This window comes from Dreissena polymorpha, chromosome 10 (genome assembly GCF_020536995.1).
Source record: "Dreissena polymorpha isolate Duluth1 chromosome 10, UMN_Dpol_1.0, whole genome shotgun sequence".
NCBI lineage: Eukaryota > Metazoa > Mollusca > Bivalvia > Myida > Dreissenidae > Dreissena > Dreissena polymorpha.
Window position 1 is genome coordinate 90,219,478 of NC_068364.1, and position 18,407 is coordinate 90,237,884.

General features: G+C 37.9%; 1 long non-coding RNA gene across 6 annotated transcripts; it reads left to right on the top strand.

The window, feature by feature from the left end:
* The first annotated feature begins 1,631 nt into the window (after positions 1 to 1,631).
* Positions 1,632 to 14,862, top strand: LOC127848369 (uncharacterized). Of its 6 annotated transcripts, XR_008034469.1 has the most exons (15): positions 1,632 to 1,733; positions 2,214 to 2,314; positions 2,822 to 2,984; positions 4,623 to 4,707; positions 5,189 to 5,289; positions 5,797 to 5,960; positions 7,599 to 7,683; positions 8,164 to 8,264; positions 8,772 to 8,935; positions 10,576 to 10,660; positions 11,142 to 11,242; positions 11,750 to 11,913; positions 13,555 to 13,639; positions 14,121 to 14,221; positions 14,729 to 14,862. It is a non-coding gene; the product is annotated as an uncharacterized LOC127848369 (long non-coding RNA). The 6 variants fall into 6 exon arrangements; XR_008034468.1 differs by lacking the exons at positions 1,632 to 1,733; positions 2,214 to 2,314; positions 2,822 to 2,984 and adding an exon at positions 4,231 to 4,487; XR_008034467.1 differs by lacking the exons at positions 1,632 to 1,733; positions 2,214 to 2,314; positions 2,822 to 2,984 and adding an exon at positions 4,231 to 4,481.
* Positions 14,863 to 18,407: the final 3,545 nt, after the last annotated feature.

Below are 18,407 nucleotides of genomic sequence, written 5' to 3' on the forward strand. Positions count from 1 at the left end.
TCAATTCTTTCACTATTTTGAAGTTAATAGCGACTCAATTTTGATGCGGTAAACGGCAATTAGTTGTTAAGTATATACTTCGTTCGATGGAATATCTTTTTATTACCAACTTACCGTCTTTTCTCGTGTTTTTCTTTCATTTCTGGACTCGCTATAAAGTTTGAGGCCATGTTTTTGACAGAAGAATACGGTGCTCTTGTCAGAAGTATGAAATTTCGACGGTGAGCGGAACAGTTGTGGTATTCGTCCTATCACCGTGATGACGTCACCATCGATGGTTACTTTGGGTTAAATACAACTGCGTGTTCAGTGCCAATCTCCACGCAGAGTTGTCGTTCCTTGCTCTCACATACAACTCTGCGAAAGGCTCAGGGTACCAATAGCTAAAACCGAACAAACGCATTTAATGTATATTTGATTGGATATTTAAGATCGCATGCATTAAATTAAGAAATATGACTTTTAAATGTACGATAAATCGTGCAAAAACTTTGCGAGTTTTAATGCAACTCTTTGGAACTATTTTATTGCCCATTTACGCAGATGGAATCATTCCACGCACTTTACAAATGTAAACAATTGAACATAATGTTTACTGAGTGACGTTAGGAATTGCTTCGACGTGTGTATGTATGTTGGTTTTTAACATAAAAAAACCATATCAATTTTATAATAATGAATTAAGCCTGATATAAGATATCATGGTATGAGATGGTTTTCTTTAATGCAGTGAATGCAATGTAACCGTCGTGCAAGAGATTGGTTTAGTATACTGTCACCTCAATGATGAACGCTTGGTATAACATGACATGAATGAGACGCTTTCATACGGGCAAAAGGTTACATTACACTAAATCATTGTGTATCCCTCCGTGGTCCATTCGAAAGTAGTGCCTATTTCTAAATAGTTCCTTTTCTCTTCTTGAATATAAGCCATTTAACAATGTGAGACATGACTTTTGTGGTTATTTGTAATATCCTGTATGTGTCTGGAGTACTTTTGATGCCTTGGATTGGAAGCTAACTTAAAAGATGAACTTTGAGGGTGTGTTTTCTATTGTGTGGGCTTTTGTCGAAATTAGGATTCCGAAACACGTTTTCTACGGTGGGTTCATTCGACAGCGATTTACTTTCTTAGAAGTTGCGAGACAGTATGTTTTTGATTGCAATTATTGGAAGATGACAGATCCATCTTTAAAATGATACCAGGTTCGGAAAAATTGATACGTCGGAAAAGCAAGAAAAATGCTGTGAAAGTTGTCAGTTTTATAATGGGACCCTATGGGAATCGGAATTAGTGTAATATAACCTTTAAAAAGCACATTTACTGCAATGTCAAGGTCACATGGATTCGTCTGCAAGCGAGACAAGTAGAACATGAATTTTTAATGAATGTTTTGATGATTTGGGTGCTAAAATAGATGAGAGGTGTCAATATTTTGGTCCAAATGGATGTTTTAGGTGGTTTTAGACGGTTCCGTATGGGTGGGGGACCTGGTATGGACAAGAAAGGGTAACATTTCCAACAAATCTTAAATGTAAATATTATTATGTCCATAGATTGAAGTTTCAGGTGGAGAGCAAGATGAAAAATATGCAAAATTACATGCATGCAACCCATTTATGCCATTTTTCTCTTTGTTTGTAGGCCTGACCGTTTGTCCTTGAGCCGTAGATGGTCAACAATCCGCTAGCTGTCTTGCTCTGACTGGTGCACTGGACATGATTTCAATGTGAGTCATCATACTGATTGTTTAATTAACACATGAATTTCAGTTTGTTCGTTAAAGTACTAACTTAGCTGTGTATTTTTACAGTGGACGTAGTGGTGCGGTGCAGGTGGTAGACTAGTATTTCCATATATACACTATGTTTACAGAATTGCGGCCAGTGGAGCAACATAGCTGATGAGTTAATAGCACTAGTTCTTCAGACAAATAACTTTATTTTCAACCTATAAAGCATATTTAGCTGTAGTTGGGGCCAATTAGCTGTAAGATCTGGCTTTTGTTCTGTTAAGCCCTTAGAGTAATGAATTTCAGAGTGAAGACCATAGCGCCTTTTCCTAGTCAAGTATCGGGCAGCTGTATGTCTTTTCAGAAATGCACATGTCTTTTTAAGCATGTCATTGTGTTTGCTTTTAATAAGATAGGCAATAAACTCATAACCTTTAGACAAATGAGCATCTGTAAATTCAGATTTCACTATTTCAGAGTCAGCCAGACCATGATTGAGCTTAAGGATTGTGCTGCGGATGCAGCCTGTGCAGTTCCGGGAGAAAGTCACTGTCTCGGGCAATGCGGTCTGGTATCAGGTAAGCACTATTGAAAGCCTCACACTTTTGGGGGGTCTGAAGCCTTGTGCTGTCAATGCGATCTGGTTCAAGTACAATAAGAATGCATTCTCAAAGCAGTACTTCATCAGATATGGTTATCTCAAGCTTACAGTTCGCGGGCAGATATGACTTCGATTTGTTCTTGCTAGCAGAACCCATACAGGCCAAACTATGCGTTAAGCACTATTTTCCACAGCAACCCTTGCAGACAGAAAAACAATACTTAAAATTACTTCTGGCATTTAATTTCTAATTTCCTACATATCTCTTTTGTATGTTTGTTTGCCCTTTTTAACTCTGACATGCCATCTTGCTCACATTGATGGAGCATACCTGTTTTTGTTTAGAGCCAAGTCCCCGGCTGCTCGAGTTTGCCGTGTCAATAATGAGAAAGCCATGGCATGATGTCTCCTCTATGTGTATCCTTATCTCAGTGTTGAACATAATTGCCAGTTTCAGGGGCCTAAACATTTTATTTTATTAAAGGTCTGGATGATCCTTGCCTGACTGCGGGTTTGTGTACACCTCAATCCGACTCTGTGTCCTGAACAGAGGCCGCAGTGGTGCAGCGCTTGTGGACGATCCATCAACATCCTGAAAGGTCAACACTACACCAAGCTGGGAAAATTGATCCTGATAGTCATCCCAGGTAGTGGAATGAATGTTCACTGAACTACAGAGGAATCACACCCAAATGACTTTCCTGCCACGACATTAGTGTGGCCACTCGCGTAGGAATTCCTTAGCAAACATGCTCTTTTGCATGGTGACTGTGGACATTTTTGCAAAACTTACGCTTTCAACACTGGATTTTAAAGAGAATACTTAATAAAATGTCGCTAACAGGACTTATTTATATGAGAGAGACTATCTGGATGCGCATTAAGTGTCACTTTGTGTCGTAAGCTGTTGAAGGAGCGATTTGCGCCTTTTTAAGTGTTAATTTTGGGTAGCCGGCTTGTATCAGCTTGAAAGCTGAAAATTATGCCTCTCATCATAATAGCATTAATTTTTGTAATTGCAATGTGTATGTTTAGATTGTAAGTGAAGCTTTTAATAATAATTTTCTTAAAAAACATGATTTTATATGCTGTCAGTGAGTTTTTTATTGAAAAAAGTGCTTAAAATTAAAAAAAGTCTCCTATTTCATCAAGAAAAGTACACTGATTCACAATCAATACATTTATTTGGGCCTTTTGCTGATATATTGGTGAATTTCGCATGCAATGATACCAGTTTTTGCCATGAAAGTTACGCGTAACAATAATTGGAGACGCAAAATCAGCTGTCGTCACTTAGACTAAAAATCATGCATTCCGACTTGACTGCGGCCAATTAGTCACCGCTTTAAATGGCCATTTTAAGGCCTTTACCCCCATCCGAATGCACTGAAATTGCATATTCATTGTGGAAATAGTTGAAATCTCATGTGGAGAAAGTTTGAAAAAGATAGGACAAAGTTGAGTTCCCTTAAAGGTTACATTACACTAAATCATTGTGTATCCCTCCGTGGTCCATTCGAAAGTAGTGCCTATTTCTAAAGAGTTCCTTTTCTCTTCTTGAATATAAGCCATTTAACAATGTGAGACATGACTTTTGTGGTTATTTGTAATATCCTGTATGTGTCTGGAGTACTTTGATGCCTTGGATTGGAAGCTAACTTAAAAGATGAACTTTTGAGGGTGTGTTTTCTATTGTGTGGGGCTTTTGTCGAAATTAGGATTCCGAAACACGTTTTTCTACGGTGGGTTCATTCGACAGCGATTTACTTTCTTAGAAGTTGCGAGACGGTATGTTTTTGATTGCAATTATTGGAAGATGACAGATCCATCTTTAAAATGATACCAGGTTCGGAAAAATTGATACGTCGGAAAAGGCAAGAAAAATGCTGTGAAAGTTGTCAGTTTTATAATGGGACCCTATGGGAATCGGAATTAGTGTAATATAACCTTTAAAAAGCACATTTACTGCAATGTCAAGGTCACATGGATTCGTCTGCAAGCGAGACAAGTAGAAAATGAATTTTAATGAATGTTTTGATGATTTGGGTGCTAAAATAGATGAGAGGTGTCAATATTTTGGTCCAAATGGATGTTTTAGGTGGTTTTAGACGGTTCCGGATGGGTGGGGGACCTGGTATGGACAAGTAAGGGTAACATTTCCAACAAATCTTAAATGTAAATATTATTATGTCCATAGATTGAAGTTTCAGGTGGAGAGCAAGATGAAAAATATGCAAAATTACATGCATGCAACCCATTTATGCCATTTTTCTCTTTGTTTGTAGGCCTGACCGTTTGTCCTTGAGCCGTAGATGGTCAACAATCCGCTAGCTGTCTTGCTCTGACTGGTGCACTGGACATGATTTCAATGTGAGTCATCATACTGATTGTTTAATTAACACATGAATTTCAGTTTGTTCGTTAAAGTACTAACTTAGCTGTGTATTTTTACAGTGGACGTAGTGGTGCGGTGCAGGTGGTAGACTAGGTATTTCCATATATACACTATGTTTACAGAATTGCGGCCAGTGGAGCAACATAGCTGATGAGTTAATAGCACTAGTTCTTCAGACAAATAACTTTATTTTCAACCTATAAAGCATATTTAGCTGTAGGTGGGGCCAATTAGCTGTAAGATCTGGCTTTTGTTCTGTTAAGCCCTTAGAGTAATGAATTTCAGAGTGAAGACCATAGCGCCTTTTCCTAGTCAAGTATCGGGCAGCTGTATGTCTTTTCAGAAATGCACATGTCTTTTTAAGCATGTCATTGTGTTTGCTTTTAATAAGATAGGCAATAAACTCATAACCTTTAGACAAATGAGCATCTGTAAATTCAGATTTCACTATTTCAGAGTCAGCCAGACCATGATTGAGCTTAAGGATTGTGCTGCGGATGCAGCCTGTGCAGTTCCGGGAGAAAGTCACTGTCTCGGGCAATGCGGTCTGGTATCAGGTAAGCACTATTGAAAGCCTCACACTTTTGGGGGGTCTGAAGCCTTGTGCTGTCAATGCGATCTGGTTCAAGTACAATAAGAATGCATTCTCAAAGCAGTACTTCATCAGATATGGTTATCTCAAGCTTACAGTTCGCGGGCAGATATGACTTCGATTTGTTCTTGCTAGCAGAACCCCTACAGGCCAAACTATGCGTTAAGCACTATTTTCCACAGCAACCCTTGCAGACAGAAAAACAATACTTAAAATTACTTCTGGCATTTAATTTCTAATTTCCTACATATCTCTTTTGTATGTTTGTTTGCCCTTTTTAACTCTGACATGCCATCTTGCTCACATTGATGGAGCATACCTGTTTTTGTTTAGAGCCAAGTCCCCGGCTGCTCGAGTTTGCCGTGTCAATAATGAGAAAGCCATGGCATGATGTCTCCTCTATGTGTATCCTTATCTCAGTGTTGAACATAATTGCCAGTTTCAGGGGCCTAAACATTTTATTTTATTAAAGGTCTGGATGATCCTTGCCTGACTGCGGGTTTGTGTACACCTCAATCCGACTCTGTGTCCTGAACAGAGGCCGCAGTGGTGCAGCGCTTGTGGACGATCCATCAACATCCTGAAAGGTCAACACTACACCAAGCTGGGAAAATTGATCCTGATAGTCATCCCCAGGTAGTGGAATGAATGTTCACTGAACTACAGAGGAATCACACCCAAATGACTTTCCTGCCACGACATTAGTGTGGCCACTCGCGTAGGAATTCCTTAGCAAACATGCTCTTTTGCATGGTGACTGTGGACATTTTTGCAAAACTTACGCTTTCAACACTGGATTTTAAAGAGAATACTTAATAAAATGTCGCTAACAGGACTTATTTATATGAGAGAGACTATCTGGATGCGCATTAAGTGTCACTTTGTGTCGTAAGCTGTTGAAGGAGCGATTTGCGCCTTTTTAAGTGTTAATTTTGGGTAGCCGGCTTGTATCAGCTTGAAAGCTGAAAATTATGCCTCTCATCATAATAGCATTAATTTTTGTAATTGCAATGTGTATGTTTAGATTGTAAGTGAAGCTTTTAATAATAATTTTCTTAAAAAACATGATTTTATATGCTGTCAGTGAGTTTTTTATTGAAAAAAGTGCTTAAAATTAAAAAAAGTCTCCTATTTCATCAAGAAAAGTACACTGATTCACAATCAATACATTTATTTGGGCCTTTTGCTGATATATTGGTGAATTTCGCATGCAATGATACCAGTTTTTGCCATGAAAGTTACGCGTAACAATAATTGGAGACGCAAAATCAGCTGTCGTCACTTAGACTAAAAATCATGCATTCCGACTTGACTGCGGCCAATTTAGTCACCGCTTTAAATGGCCATTTTAAGGCCTTTACCCCCATCCGAATGCACTGAAATTGCATATTCATTGTGGAAATAGTTGAAATCTCATGTGGAGAAAGTTTGAAAAAGATAGGACAAAGTTGAGTTCCCTTAAAGGTTACATTACACTAAATCATTGTGTATCCCTCCGTGGTCCATTCGAAAGTAGTGCCTATTTCTAAAGAGTTCCTTTTCTCTTCTTGAATATAAGCCATTTAACAATGTGAGACATGACTTTTGTGGTTATTTGTAATATCCTGTATGTGTCTGGAGTACTTTGATGCCTTGGATTGGAAGCTAACTTAAAAGATGAACTTTTGAGGGTGTGTTTTCTATTGTGTGGGGCTTTTGTCGAAATTAGGATTCCGAAACACGTTTTTCTACGGTGGGTTCATTCGACAGCGATTTACTTTCTTAGAAGTTGCGAGACGGTATGTTTTTGATTGCAATTATTGGAAGATGACAGATCCATCTTTAAAATGATACCAGGTTCGGAAAAATTGATACGTCGGAAAGGCAAGAAAAATGCTGTGAAAGTTGTCAGTTTTATAATGGGACCCTATGGGAATCGGAATTAGTGTAATATAACCTTTAAAAAGCACATTTACTGCAATGTCAAGGTCACATGGATTCGTCTGCAAGCGAGACAAGTAGAAAATGAATTTTAATGAATGTTTTGATGATTTGGGTGCTAAAATAGATGAGAGGTGTCAATATTTTGGTCCAAATGGATGTTTTAGGTGGTTTTAGACGGTTCCGGATGGGTGGGGGACCTGGTATGGACAAGTAAGGGTAACATTTCCAACAAATCTTAAATGTAAATATTATTATGTCCATAGATTGAAGTTTCAGGTGGAGAGCAAGATGAAAAATATGCAAAATTACATGCATGCAACCCATTTATGCCATTTTTCTCTTTGTTTGTAGGCCTGACCGTTTGTCCTTGAGCCGTAGATGGTCAACAATCCGCTAGCTGTCTTGCTCTGACTGGTGCACTGGACATGATTTCAATGTGAGTCATCATACTGATTGTTTAATTAACACATGAATTTCAGTTTGTTCGTTAAAGTACTAACTTAGCTGTGTATTTTTACAGTGGACGTAGTGGTGCGGTGCAGGTGGTAGACTAGGTATTTCCATATATACACTATGTTTACAGAATTGCGGCCAGTGGAGCAACATAGCTGATGAGTTAATAGCACTAGTTCTTCAGACAAATAACTTTATTTTCAACCTATAAAGCATATTTAGCTGTAGGTGGGGCCAATTAGCTGTAAGATCTGGCTTTTGTTCTGTTAAGCCCTTAGAGTAATGAATTTCAGAGTGAAGACCATAGCGCCTTTTCCTAGTCAAGTATCGGGCAGCTGTATGTCTTTTCAGAAATGCACATGTCTTTTAAGCATGTCATTGTGTTTGCTTTTAATAAGATAGGCAATAAACTCATAACCTTTAGACAAATGAGCATCTGTAAATTCAGATTTCACTATTTCAGAGTCAGCCAGACCATGATTGAGCTTAAGGATTGTGCTGCGGATGCAGCCTGTGCAGTTCCGGGAGAAAGTCACTGTCTCGGGCAATGCGGTCTGGTATCAGGTAAGCACTATTGAAAGCCTCACACTTTTGGGGGGTCTGAAGCCTTGTGCTGTCAATGCGATCTGGTTCAAGTACAATAAGAATGCATTCTCAAAGCAGTACTTCATCAGATATGGTTATCTCAAGCTTACAGTTCGCGGGCAGATATGACTTCGATTTGTTCTTGCTAGCAGAACCCCTACAGGCCAAACTATGCGTTAAGCACTATTTTCCACAGCAACCCTTGCAGACAGAAAAACAATACTTAAAATTACTTCTGGCATTTAATTTCTAATTTCCTACATATCTCTTTTGTATGTTTGTTTGCCCTTTTTAACTCTGACATGCCATCTTGCTCACATTGATGGAGCATACCTGTTTTTGTTTAGAGCCAAGTCCCCGGCTGCTCGAGTTTGCCGTGTCAATAATGAGAAAGCCATGGCATGATGTCTCCTCTATGTGTATCCTTATCTCAGTGTTGAACATAATTGCCAGTTTCAGGGGCCTAAACATTTTATTTTATTAAAGGTCTGGATGATCCTTGCCTGACTGCGGGTTTGTGTACACCTCAATCCGACTCTGTGTCCTGAACAGAGGCCGCAGTGGTGCAGCGCTTGTGGACGATCCATCAACATCCTGAAAGGTCAACACTACACCAAGCTGGGAAAATTGATCCTGATAGTCATCCCCAGGTAGTGGAATGAATGTTCACTGAACTACAGAGGAATCACACCCAAATGACTTTCCTGCCACGACATTAGTGTGGCCACTCGCGTAGGAATTCCTTAGCAAACATGCTCTTTTGCATGGTGACTGTGGACATTTTTGCAAAACTTACGCTTTCAACACTGGATTTTAAAGAGAATACTTAATAAAATGTCGCTAACAGGACTTATTTATATGAGAGAGACTATCTGGATGCGCATTAAGTGTCACTTTGTGTCGTAAGCTGTTGAAGGAGCGATTTGCGCCTTTTTAAGTGTTAATTTTGGGTAGCCGGCTTGTATCAGCTTGAAAGCTGAAAATTATGCCTCTCATCATAATAGCATTAATTTTTGTAATTGCAATGTGTATGTTTAGATTGTAAGTGAAGCTTTTAATAATAATTTTCTTAAAAAACATGATTTTATATGCTGTCAGTGAGTTTTTTATTGAAAAAAGTGCTTAAAATTAAAAAAAAGTCTCCTATTTCATCAAGAAAAGTACACTGATTCACAATCAATACATTTATTTGGGCCTTTTGCTGATATATTGGTGAATTTCGCATGCAATGATACCAGTTTTTGCCATGAAAGTTACGCGTAACAATAATTGGAGACGCAAAATCAGCTGTCGTCACTTAGACTAAAAATCATGCATTCCGACTTGACTGCGGCCAATTTAGTCACCGCTTTAAATGGCCATTTTAAGGCCTTTACCCCCATCCGAATGCACTGAAATTGCATATTCATTGTGGAAATAGTTGAAATCTCATGTGGAGAAAGTTTGAAAAAGATAGGACAAAGTTGAGTTCCCTTAAAGGTTACATTACACTAAATCATTGTGTATCCCTCCGTGGTCCATTCGAAAGTAGTGCCTATTTCTAAAGAGTTCCTTTTCTCTTCTTGAATATAAGCCATTTAACAATGTGAGACATGACTTTTGTGGTTATTTGTAATATCCTGTATGTGTCTGGAGTACTTTGATGCCTTGGATTGGAAGCTAACTTAAAAGATGAACTTTTGAGGGTGTGTTTTCTATTGTGTGGGGCTTTTGTCGAAATTAGGATTCCGAAACACGTTTTTCTACGGTGGGTTCATTCGACAGCGATTTACTTTCTTAGAAGTTGCGAGACGGTATGTTTTTGATTGCAATTATTGGAAGATGACAGATCCATCTTTAAAATGATACCAGGTTCGGAAAAATTGATACGTCGGAAAAGGCAAGAAAAATGCTGTGAAAGTTGTCAGTTTTATAATGGGACCCTATGGGAATCGGAATTAGTGTAATATAACCTTTAAAAAGCACATTTACTGCAATGTCAAGGTCACATGGATTCGTCTGCAAGCGAGACAAGTAGAACATGAATTTTAATGAATGTTTTGATGATTTGGGTGCTAAAATAGATGAGAGGTGTCAATATTTTGGTCCAAATGGATGTTTTAGGTGGTTTTAGACGGTTCCGGATGGGTGGGGGACCTGGTATGGACAAGTAAGGGTAACATTTCCAACAAATCTTAAATGTAAATATTATTATGTCCATAGATTGAAGTTTCAGGTGGAGAGCAAGATGAAAAATATGCAAAATTACATGCATGCAACCCATTTATGCCATTTTTCTCTTTGTTTGTAGGCCTGACCGTTTGTCCTTGAGCCGTAGATGGTCAACAATCCGCTAGCTGTCTTGCTCTGACTGGTGCACTGGACATGATTTCAATGTGAGTCATCATACTGATTGTTTAATTAACACATGAATTTCAGTTTGTTCGTTAAAGTACTAACTTAGCTGTGTATTTTTACAGTGGACGTAGTGGTGCGGTGCAGGTGGTAGACTAGGTATTTCCATATATACACTATGTTTACAGAATTGCGGCCAGTGGAGCAACATAGCTGATGAGTTAATAGCACTAGTTCTTCAGACAAATAACTTTATTTTCAACCTATAAAGCATATTTAGCTGTAGGTGGGGCCAATTAGCTGTAAGATCTGGCTTTTGTTCTGTTAAGCCCTTAGAGTAATGAATTTCAGAGTGAAGACCATAGCGCCTTTTCCTAGTCAAGTATCGGGCAGCTGTATGTCTTTTCAGAAATGCACATGTCTTTTTAAGCATGTCATTGTGTTTGCTTTTAATAAGATAGGCAATAAACTCATAACCTTTAGACAAATGAGCATCTGTAAATTCAGATTTCACTATTTCAGAGTCAGCCAGACCATGATTGAGCTTAAGGATTGTGCTGCGGATGCAGCCTGTGCAGTTCCGGGAGAAAGTCACTGTCTCGGGCAATGCGGTCTGGTATCAGGTAAGCACTATTGAAAGCCTCACACTTTTGGGGGGTCTGAAGCCTTGTGCTGTCAATGCGATCTGGTTCAAGTACAATAAGAATGCATTCTCAAAGCAGTACTTCATCAGATATGGTTATCTCAAGCTTACAGTTCGCGGGCAGATATGACTTCGATTTGTTCTTGCTAGCAGAACCCCTACAGGCCAAACTATGCGTTAAGCACTATTTTCCACAGCAACCCTTGCAGACAGAAAAACAATACTTAAAATTACTTCTGGCATTTAATTTCTAATTTCCTACATATCTCTTTTGTATGTTTGTTTGCCCTTTTTAACTCTGACATGCCATCTTGCTCACATTGATGGAGCATACCTGTTTTTGTTTAGAGCCAAGTCCCCGGCTGCTCGAGTTTGCCGTGTCAATAATGAGAAAGCCATGGCATGATGTCTCCTCTATGTGTATCCTTATCTCAGTGTTGAACATAATTGCCAGTTTCAGGGGCCTAAACATTTTATTTTATTAAAGGTCTGGATGATCCTTGCCTGACTGCGGGTTTGTGTACACCTCAATCCGACTCTGTGTCCTGAACAGAGGCCGCAGTGGTGCAGCGCTTGTGGACGATCCATCAACATCCTGAAAGGTCAACACTACACCAAGCTGGGAAAATTGATCCTGATAGTCATTCCCAGGTAGTGGAATGAATGTTCACTGAACTACAGAGGAATCACACCCAAATGACTTTCCTGCCACGACATTAGTGTGGCCACTCGCGTAGGAATTCCTTAGCAAACATGCTCTTTTGCATGGTGACTGTGGACATTTTTGCAAAACTTACGCTTTCAACACTGGATTTTAAAGAGAATACTTAATAAAATGTCGCTAACAGGACTTATTTATATGAGAGAGACTATCTGGATGCGCATTAAGTGTCACTTTGTGTCGTAAGCTGTTGAAGGAGCGATTTGCGCCTTTTTAAGTGTTAATTTTGGGTAGCCGGCTTGTATCAGCTTGAAAGCTGAAAATTATGCCTCTCATCATAATAGCATTAATTTTTGTAATTGCAATGTGTATGTTTAGATTGTAAGTGAAGCTTTTAATAATAATTTTCTTAAAAAACATGATTTTATATGCTGTCAGTGAGTTTTTTATTGAAAAAAGTGCTTAAAATTAAAAAAAAGTCTCCTATTTCATCAAGAAAAGTACACTGATTCACAATCAATACATTTATTTGGGCCTTTTGCTGATATATTGGTGAATTTCGCATGCAATGATACCAGTTTTTGCCATGAAAGTTACGCGTAACAATAATTGGAGACGCAAAATCAGCTGTCGTCACTTAGACTAAAAATCATGCATTCCGACTTGACTGCGGCCAATTTAGTCACCGCTTTAAATGGCCATTTTAAGGCCTTTACCCCCATCCGAATGCACTGAAATTGCATATTCATTGTGGAAATAGTTGAAATCTCATGTGGAGAAAGTTTGAAAAAGATAGGACAAAGTTGAGTTCCCTTAAAGGTTACATTACACTAAATCATTGTGTATCCCTCCGTGGTCCATTCGAAAGTAGTGCCTATTTCTAAAGAGTTCCTTTTCTCTTCTTGAATATAAGCCATTTAACAATGTGAGACATGACTTTTGTGGTTATTTGTAATATCCTGTATGTGTCTGGAGTACTTTGATGCCTTGGATTGGAAGCTAACTTAAAAGATGAACTTTTGAGGGTGTGTTTTCTATTGTGTGGGGCTTTTGTCGAAATTAGGATTCCGAAACACGTTTTTCTACGGTGGGTTCATTCGACAGCGATTTACTTTCTTAGAAGTTGCGAGACGGTATGTTTTTGATTGCAATTATTGGAAGATGACAGATCCATCTTTAAAATGATACCAGGTTCGGAAAAATTGATACGTCGGAAAAGGCAAGAAAAATGCTGTGAAAGTTGTCAGTTTTATAATGGGACCCTATGGGAATCGGAATTAGTGTAATATAACCTTTAAAAAGCACATTTACTGCAATGTCAAGGTCACATGGATTCGTCTGCAAGCGAGACAAGTAGAACATGAATTTTAATGAATGTTTTGATGATTTGGGTGCTAAAATAGATGAGAGGTGTCAATATTTTGGTCCAAATGGATGTTTTAGGTGGTTTTAGACGGTTCCGTATGGGTGGGGGACCTGGTATGGACAAGTAAAGGGTAACATTTCCAACAAATCTTAAATGTAAATATTATTATGTCCATAGATTGAAGTTTCAGGTGGAGAGCAAGATGAAAAATATGCAAAATTACATGCATGCAACCCATTTATGCCATTTTTCTCTTTGTTTGTAGGCCTGACCGTTTGTCCTTGAGCCGTAGATGGTCAACAATCCGCTAGCTGTCTTGCTCTGACTGGTGCACTGGACATGATTTCAATGTGAGTCATCATACTGATTGTTTAATTAACACATGAATTTCAGTTTGTTCGTTAAAGTACTAACTTAGCTGTGTATTTTTACAGTGGACGTAGTGGTGCGGTGCAGGTGGTAGACTAGGTATTTCCATATATACACTATGTTTACAGAATTGCGGCCAGTGGAGCAACATAGCTGATGAGTTAATAGCACTAGTTCTTCAGACAAATAACTTTATTTTCAACCTATAAAGCATATTTAGCTGTAGTTGGGGCCAATTAGCTGTAAGATCTGGCTTTTGTTCTGTTAAGCCCTTAGAGTAATGAATTTCAGAGTGAAGACCATAGCGCCTTTTCCTAGTCAAGTATCGGGCAGCTGTATGTCTTTTCAGAAATGCACATGTCTATTTAAGCATGTCATTGTGTTTGCTTTTAATAAGATAGGCAATAAACTCATAACCTTTAGACAAATGAGCATCTGTAAATTCAGATTTCACTATTTCAGAGTCAGCCAGACCATGATTGAGCTTAAGGATTGTGCTGCGGATGCAGCCTGTGCAGTTCCGGGAGAAAGTCACTGTCTCGGGCAATGCGGTCTGGTATCAGGTAAGCACTATTGAAAGCCTCACACTTTTGGGGGGTCTGAAGCCTTGTGCTGTCAATGCAATCTGGTTCAAGTACAATAAGAATGCATTCTCAAAGCAGTACTTCATCAGATATGGTTATCTCAAGCTTACAGTTCGCGGGCAGATATGACTTCGATTTGTTCTTGCTAGCAGAACCCCTACAGGCCAAACTATGCGTTAAGCACTATTTTCCACAGCAACCCTTGCAGACAGAAAAACAATACTTAAAATTACTTCTGGCATTTAATTTCTAATTTTCTACATATCTCTTTTGTATGTTTGTTTGCCCTTTTTAACTCTGACATGCAATCTTGCTCACATTGATGGAGCATACCTGTTTTTGTTTAGAGCCAAGTCCCCGGCTGCTCGAGTTTGCCGTGTCAATAATGAGAAAGCCATGGCATGATGTCTCCTCTATGTGTATCCTTATCTCAGTGTTGAACATAATTGCCAGTTTCAGGGGCCTAAACATTTTATTTTATTAAAGGTCTGGATGATCCTTGCCTGACTGCGGGTTTGTGTACACCTCAATCCGACTCTGTGTCCTGAACAGAGGCCGCAGTGGTGCAGCGCTTGTGGACGATCCATCAACATCCTAAAGGTCAACACTACACCAAGCTGGGAAAATTGATCCTGATAGTCATTCCCAGGTAGTGGAATGAATGTTCACTGAACTACAGAGGAATCACACCCAAATGACTTTCCTGCCACGACATTAGTGTGGCCACTCGCGTAGGAATTCCTTAGCAAACATGCTCTTTTGCATGGTGACTGTGGACATTTTTGCAAAACTTACGCTTTCAACACTGGATTTTAAAGAGAATACTTAATAAAATGTCGCTAACAGGACTTATTTATATGAGAGAGACTATCTGGATGCGCATTAAGTGTCACTTTGTGTCGTAAGCTGTTGAAGGAGCGATTTGCGCCTTTTTAAGTGTTAATTTTGGGTAGCCGGCTTGTATCAGCTTGAAAGCTGAAAATTATGCCTCTCATCATAATAGCATTATTTTTTGTAATTGCAATGTGTATGTTTAGATTGTAAGTGAAGCTTTTAATAATAATTTTCTTAAAAAACATGATTTTATATGCTGTCAGTGAGTTTTTTATTGAAAAAAGTGCTTAAAATTTAAAAAAAGTCTCCTATTTCATCAAGAAAAGTACACTGATTCACAATCAATACATTTATTTGGGCCTTTTGCTGATATATTGGTGAATTTCGCATGCAATGATACCAGTTTTTGCCATGAAAGTTACGCGTAACAATAATTGGAGACGCAAAATCAGCTGTCGTCACTTAGACAAAAATCATGCATTCCGACTTGACTGCGGCCAATTTAGTCACCGCTTTAAATTGCCATTTTAAGGCCTTTACCCCCATCCGAATGCACTGAAATTGCATATTCATTGTGGAAATAGTTGAAATCTCATGTGGAGAAAGTTTGAAAAAGATAGGACAAAGTTGAGTTCCCTTAAAGGTTTCATTACACTAAATCATTGTGTATCCCTCCGTGGTCCATTCGAAAGTAGTGCCTATTTCTAAAGAGTTCCTTTTCTCTTCTTGAATATAAGCCATTTAACAATGTGAGACATGACTTTTGTGGTTATTTGTAATATCCTGTATGTGTCTGGAGTACTTTGATGCCTTGGATTGGAAGCTAACTTAAAAGATGAACTTTTGAGGGTGTGTTTTCTATTGTGTGGGGCTTTTGTCGAAATTAGGATTCCGAAACACGTTTTTCTACGGTGGGTTCATTCGACAGCGATTTACTTTCTTAGAAGTTGCGAGACGGTATGTTTTTGATTGCAATTATTGGAAGATGACAGATCCATCTTTAAAATGATACCAGGTTCGGAAAAATTGATACGTCGGAAAGGCAAGAAAAATGCTGTGAAAGTTGTCAGTTTTATAATGGGACCCTATGGGAATCGGAATTAGTGTAATATAACCAAAAGCCCGCGAAGCGGGCGTTGACCGTTCATACATATGGGAATTTAGACAAAAAATTACATAAGAATACCAGATATGGATACGTCTCAAAAAAATTTGCCACGCGACATATATTTTCGCGATGCTATATATAAACTTAAACAAATCAAAAACACTTTGACATATGCTAAATCACATGTAAATACATACCTCAGAAAAAGTTATATCAATGACATCATAATTGTGTAGCGAATCGCACTAAATATTCTCGCATTATTTGTTTTTCTTCGCAACCGTTCCAGAATTAGGTTATTACTCAATTATCTCCCCTGAATGCTCTTCTTCAGTGGGTATAAGCCGAAGACTGTTTCACTACATATAGTAACAGTCTTCACCGAACACAATTTACGGGAACATAACCCGTCTTTAATATATTGCCGAATCTCCGATTTCTGTCGAATTTATTTGCTTTGATCGTTTCGATATCTTATTGTTATTTTTATCCTGACAAATCACAAACGCTTGTTAAAAAATTATTTGTTTTAAACACTATAGTTGGCATCTCTTCAAGGTTACATATCACTATATATAGTTGAGGACTAAAACCACAAAATCCGATACCGTTGGAATTTTCGTACCACAATCTTACGTAAAAAATCTTCCAGATTCGAAATCAACAAAAAACAAGACATTTATAAAGTGTCTGCATTATTGATCAAATTTTAAGATATTTGTTGGTTTTCCGTTTTTAGAAGCTGTTCTGCCAAGGCAAGAGCTGGGCATTATACAAGCCATTATATCCAGCAAAACTGACAGTTTTGGTTTACAGAAATCAACAAAGGAGGGATTCCCGAACTATCAAAATTTCCAAGCTATACACACAGTTATTATCTGTGGTGATCTTTATTGGTTCTGTTTGTTTACTTGGATGGAACATGTGTGAACTTTTATAGAACTTTGAAAAGTCTATATATGTCTATCTATAAACAAAAATCAGCTATGGTATAATAAGATCAGATGTGCAAACAATGTCAAAGGGTTGTTAAATTAACAATTTGAAGGCAATTATGCTGAAAAAATATGAAAAGTTTCCATGCAAATTTTGTCTGTATATCGACAAGTGTCTGCCGATTATTGTCAAACTAGTAATACAAAACTTACCACAAGTATGTAAAAGCACTAAGTACCAGTGATCATTTTTAGTAAGATAGTGTAATTCTAAACAGTAGCAAATAGCTTGTTTAGTAAATGCATAATGCAATTAATATGATTTCCGTTCTATTGTGTAATTAATAAATTGGTTGTTACTTGCTAATCCATAATAAATGTTTTATGGCTAGTGCAAAACCAGCAATGTTAATTTTGTAAAAGGTAATACAATAAAACCACTTTGTAATTTCATATACGTAAATATTCTTGAAATGTAGGTTGATGAGTTTTACTTATTTTGTAACTATTATTTTATGTGCAAATAAATGATGTGAAGTGTTTTGTATATCCACACAATACCACATATCTTTTTATATATGTACTGTATTATGTGTTATTTGAATGTTTAAATTAAAAAATATGGATGATATAACATGATGCATTCTAATATTTGCATTCAAATTGTCACTGTAGAGCTAAGTGTATGCAGTTTAGACTGTGATTTTAGAATTGCTACAAAATGGCTAGTTTTTTAGTGGCGACACAATTTAAACTATTCAACAATAGTTTGCGAAAGAAAATTAGAAACCTGCAAGATACCTGTATTTATTAAATATTTTAATTGCGAAACAAGTATGTTGTTATGCTTTTACACATAATTATACATTGATAATAAATAAGAAGACAATTAGTGGTGTTAACGTTTCCCAACAGTAGAAATCATTCTTCTGATGAAGTCAGTGGTATACAGACGAAAGCTCCAGGTATGGCTTTCAATACGTAGTGTGTGTTATTTGGCAGTCTAAAACTTATTGGATTAAAAAAAATCCTGTCAAGTTTGTCAATCAAAATTGATTTGACACATCACATGTACTGTATGCTAAATGCAACTGCTTAAGCAAGCTGTCAAGTTGAATTGAGACATTTGATGAAACAAACTGGTTCCTGGGTAGGACCAGTACTTAGTGTCTATATGACGTACCATGACGTCGAAAGTCTACAAGACCTACTAGGTAGAACGAGAAATGTACTTCGACGTACAGTTTTCACCGACCCTTGAGTGTTAGCCAATCAGAAGACACCTTAC